A 6,000-nucleotide genomic window follows, 5' to 3' on the forward strand; every position below is an offset into this window, starting at 1 on the left:
ATCCATCTCTGAGGAGGACCTGCAGGATAGACAGAACACACACAAAATCACTCATTCCCTCACTCAGTCACTGACAGCATGATATGATTCTGTCCAGGTATGAGAGTGAATACACAGTACAACATATGTGTACACTACAGATGCACAATGTGCAGTGTGTAATATATGATGGTCTGGATTCTGGTTCCAACTTCCAACACACTCTGGGCTAAAAACCACACAGCTGAGTCATCATCTCCAGGCAAAAACACACACAGCTGTGTCCCATCTCCCAAAAGACTGAGCATATTCTCAACTGGTAACCACCACACTCTACGTGGAGCCACCCATTTCATTAACTACTTTGAACAGTAGCGCTACCCTCTGCACCAGACCATGGGGACTCTTAATGGAGGTGCCACGCAGGACCACAGACACCTGCTTATCAATGGTGTGGACAGTGGTGGGCAGCCTATTCTCCTCATTCCCCTTGATCTGCAACCCAAACCAAACATCTGTCACAACATCCATTACTCATCACTCTGCAATAATACCACACACAGTCACCACGGTCATCTGCATCAAGTTACTGCACATTCATCACTTATTAATAAGCAAAACACCATTAGCCTAGTTCAACATTCAAACAACATCATTTGTCACACACTTCTCCTCACCATGACGTCCTCCTCCATAGCCTCGCCCCTCTCCCCTTGTCTATGTGTGCTCATACTTATGTGAGGTGTCTCCCACGTAGCGACCTTTTGCTGCAGAAGAAACCTCCGCTAGCATTGCCTCAGTGCGGCAGGGGGAAGCCGGTGCCAGTCCACACAGTTGAAACTGGAGTGGGGAGAGGATACAAACACATGTGTACAACAGGGCACACAGAGAAAGTAGAGAGAGAGAGATATAGATCAAGAGAGAACATCTGAAAAGAAGAAGGGATCACAACCCCAAAGCCACAAGAGTGACTTGCTAAAAGCAAGTTGGCTATAAATATTGTGGTGAAAGAGGTTCTAAACTATATCCTTTGCACCGCAAAAAAAAAAGGCTATTATTATGACTCATCTCGTCATCTGAGACCCCTTGTGCAATGAAATAGTCACCCTGTATGCCCAGAATTTGTAGATAGTTCCTCAGGATGACCAGGGAAGTCTGCAGGGCAGCTTTTTGTTCACTGCTCAAAGTTAAACCGTTGCCAGAAACGAGGTCCAGAGAGTAGAATAACGTCTTGGATTCCATTGCATATATACAGTCTGTATCACTGAAAAGTAAATACTTTTATTTCTATAAAATAAAGAAGGGGACAGCTGCTAAGCAGGCTCAGTTGCCAGTGTAAACAAATCTCCTTAGTTACGTTTAGTCACAGCAACTGCTGGTTGCTCCCCCAAAAGGAGGCCGCGTTCCAGACCGCGTACAAAGCAGTCGCCATAGAGATCCTAATTCCGAACCCTTTAAAGTTCAACAATGGTCTAAAAATCGCAGCCGTTGTGGTCAGGGAGAAACCTAAACCAGTCCAATTGGAATAAATAGCAGGTGATTATTTCCTGATTTTACTTATTCAGAAAATAAAAGTAAGGCATGTGATATATGAGAAATTGTGTAATAGAATTATTGTCAACATAAAATACTGTCAAACAATTATAAATACAGTTTATAAGGGTTTTATACCAATTTTCTGTATAAATAGCCTCTAAAAATATATGTAAACAGACCATAAATGTATACATTTTTGTTTCCTTGGAAAGCTATGAGTGTTATTATATGATACCATATCAGTACTTGTTGCATTTAAAACTTGTCTAAGTCCTATCTTCAACTGACTTCAGACAGTGTATGGCTGTGGATTGACTGTAGTTGTTTGAATGGAATGTTGACATATTCATACAGGAAACGCCACATATTCGTTTAACCAGTTATTCGAAGGTTACATGCAGTACATTAGTCTTGGTGCTAGGCTCTGCTCCTTCAGGGGTAGCTCACTGCCAGAGCATGCATGTAATAATAACAGGCAGAGAACATGGTATGCCAATCCCCCGGACTAAACAAAGCTGAGCCCAAGCAGATGGAGGCTGGGTTGGGTGGTGAAAAAGCAGAAAACAGACATGCATAGCGAGTAACGCATGTAACAGGATGTCACCAAGACTACTAGCACATAGCTTGCGGATTGCAGCCATCAGTGTGTGCAAACCTGGTCAACTAATAGACTGACATATTAAGGTTGTGTGATGACTCTAATCGGTGCAATATCACCTGATGCTATCACTCGGGTTTCCTGTATAAACCTGCTGCACTTTATTTATTTTGAAAAAAATAATGAAATGATTCCTTTAAAACTGTCTGGCTAGCTAGCGAGCAAACAATGCAGATAATCTTCAAATTCATTGTTTTACACAATATCTTATCACAGCACTGGCACCAAGGTTGACCAACTCCCTTACCAAAATGGCATGACCTTTTATACCATAATAAGAAAATACTTGTCCATTTTGTATTTGAAATCCTAATTTATGGCAGTCCTGCTGCACAAATTACGTAGTGACTGCTCGAATCTGACTTTTCTGGACCTTTCTTCTCAGCAGCTAAAGGTCCCTGAAGCTTCTGTAACTTGTGCAAGATTCTCTACTTTATGCTGTACCCAGTTCCACGAGGGGGCTAAAGGAGGCTTAGAAGGAGGCCCCCCCCCAATTCAAGCTTGTGCCCTCTCAGTTTTATGTTTTTGTCCCTATATAAACATAGAAAAACATGTCAAATGATTGAGTGACAGGTTGGCGGCCCAAAACAATCGGTATCTCCGCTGCCCTGTTTCAGCACAATGGACAGAGCGAGCTGCGGTGTGTGTAGGGGGCTATGGAAAGCCACTGGGGCGGTTAGGTATTACTCCTTTTGGGTTCCATAAAAAGCGGGGAAAAACACTTGTTGTCTCTGTGGTAGGCGACGTGAATAACGTGATATGAGTCCGACTGTAATATTAGATTTAGATTTATATGGGCAGGTTCAAGATTACCAGTCGGGCTCTGGTGAGGAAGCAGGGCTGGATGCCAAACTATCCTGCTCCTCTACTGTTCCTATGGGAGGCACTCTGCAGGAATGTCTGCCCTATGATGGGGTGTGTGAGGTGTGTTCATCCCGACATTGACCGACACTGAATTGATTATGACAGAGCTTTTTGCCGGAGACTGGAGAGGGGAGGGTGTGCTCTGACCCTTTCCCCAGGCTTGGATAAAAAAGGGGAAGGGTGTGTGGCGAAGATAGGCACTTCTCTCTCCGCTATTGCTCACTGACTCCCACCTATTTGTGCGCGCTCTTTGTTTCATTGTGCCAATTGTTTGTCAATGTTTATCAATACCCCGTGAAATACATATTCAAGTTACTGTTAATCACAAAATATCCCCCCATTAATTTAGAATGTTGGATTCTGTAAATGTTGATAATTCATTCAATATAATATACATTCATAGCATTCTCATTCTCCAACTGGAGAATTGTTTGATGAGCTCACAAACGGCACATTACTTGTGCAAAGAACTTTTGGTTTATTTAATTGCATTTACCAGTTTAGGCCTACTGTCTGTCTGAGATCTCATGAAAGGAGGATTTGGGACCGGAAAGAGAGCAGAGTGGATGCAACAGAAAGGAGGAAGAGAAGTATGCTCACATGTCCCCATCACTTCCATTCAGTGTTAGCTTGTGGTGACTAAAGTTAGCTGAAGTTTGTATTGACTACTTAAAGAAAACTGAACCATGGATTACAGTTTCTCCTGGTCCATACACTACTTTCAGTGTGATGAACCATCTAATATCAAGTTGTAAAATAGTGAACTATATTTTAAACTGTCCATAAAGCACTCAGGACGCCCCCGACGGATAGAGGGCCGTAGTAGGGTACTCCTATAGCGGTGAAGAAGGGTTCCATGTGAACAGCAGGGTCTGGCCCAGTAGGTAAAACGGTTCTCATAAATCCTGCTTTGTGTTCTCTACCCATTCTGTCCTGGCTGGCTATTCCCATGCCTTCCGCCAGGGCACCAGAACCTTACTGTTTCCCAGGCTCTGTTTGTTTAGTGTAATTGCCTCAGGCGGAAATCAGGTGCTACTGCCTCAGTGGAGACTGGAGACTACAGTGCCCTCACTCATCCTCCTACCTTCCTACCTCCCTCCCTCCCTTGTCCTCCCCATGGCCCTGACTGCAGCCAGAGAACACAAAGAGACCGAGTGGGGTGACTTTTCCTGTGTATACACACTCTCTCACAAACACATACACAAACATATACACAGGTGCAGCTCATGTTTACTTTCTGCATACTCTACATGCGCATGAGCATGTACTCGCACACAGTCATACTGAAACACACTAATGCTCAAACACTTTCAACATATGTCTCTTTATTACACCCACAGAAGGCTTTGTCACCCCCCACCGCCCTGATGTTGGAGTTGGTAGGCTGTGGTCCCACTCCTCTGGGAACCTCACCTCCCAGGCGACCAGTGTTGCCAAGGAACTAATCCTGAGGGACAAAAGGTGGGAACGGGGTGGAATACGATGCCTCCATAGCAGGGATCATCAACTAGATTAAGCTGCAGGCCGATTTTTGGTCACGGGGCCGTAACATAATTGCAAATAATTTTTTTAGACTGCAATTTGACTTCCCAAACAGATATAATATTTGACTAAAACATCATCATTTCAAACCTTGCTTACCTTTGTATACGATCACGTATATCTATCTATTATGTGTGGGAATAGTTTAGAACAGATTTCCAAATTTAAAATCACTTGAAGCTGATTTGTTGGTGTTTTTACAGTATTTTATGAACAACCATGAAAAGAAACTCACAGAAAACTTGGAGGGCCAAATAAAATCAGAGAGAAACCTTGCTCTACAGCATCTGATCGTCTGATTAGCTGGAACAAACTCACAGGGTCAGAGGTCAGATCCATCGATCATGGCGGTGACATGGAGTAAGAGTGACCCCCATGGAACTCAAACATGATTTATACCAATGATGTGTTTAAACCCTGGATGACTGACAGGGGGGCTGTATTGAAACCACCACGCAGCCATCTTGGTACTCCTCCAGTGTAAAAAAATAGAGTTTGGAAGCTATAGAAATGCATTTACATTCGTTTTTGACACATTTATTATATTACAGACACCTTAATGCATACATTGAAATTATATTAAGTGAGATAAAAATTCAAAATTCAAAATGAACAAATATATAGGAAGATTTTCCTTAAAGTTTTTTTGTTTGAGAATAATGTTACTATCCACCTACAACAACAAACATACTTAAATACATGTAATTCTGTCTTTGAAATACTGTAGAATTCCATTAATTCCTTTGGAGGACTGCTCCTACTGGGGAGTGACAATATGGCCAAACAGTGGCTTCATAGCCTCTTAATGGCTAATACATAGCATTGGTAATGCAGAGTTTATATTCAGTACCAGTCCAATGTTTGGACACACCTACTCATTCAAGGGTTTCTCTTTATTTTTTACTATTTTCTACATTGTAGAATAATAGTGAAGACATCAAAACTATGCAATAACACATATGGAATCATGTAGTAACCTGATGCAGCACTCCATCACTCTCCTTCTTGGTCAGATAGCCCTTACACAGCCTGGAGGTGTGTTAAGTCATTGTCCTTTTGAAAAACAAATGATATTAGTCACACTAAGCACAAGCCAGGTGGGATGGCGTAACACTGCAGAATGCTGTGGTAGCCATGCTGGTTATGTCACGCCCTGACCATAGAGAGCCATTGTTTCTCTATGGTGTAGTAGGTCAGGGCGTGACTAGGGGGTGATCTAGTATATCTATGTCTATGTTGTGTTCTAGTTTCTTTTTCTATGTTGGTGTTTTGTATGATTCCCAATTAGAGGCAGCTGGTATCATTGTCTCTAATTGGGGATCAAATTTAAGTAGTTATTTTTCCCACCTGTGTTTGTGGGATCTTGTTTATGTGTAGTTGCCTGTGAGCACTCATTGTCGTCACGTTTCGGTCATTCGTTA

Source organism: Oncorhynchus kisutch, linkage group LG12 (assembly GCF_002021735.2).
Source record: "Oncorhynchus kisutch isolate 150728-3 linkage group LG12, Okis_V2, whole genome shotgun sequence".
NCBI lineage: Eukaryota > Metazoa > Chordata > Actinopteri > Salmoniformes > Salmonidae > Oncorhynchus > Oncorhynchus kisutch.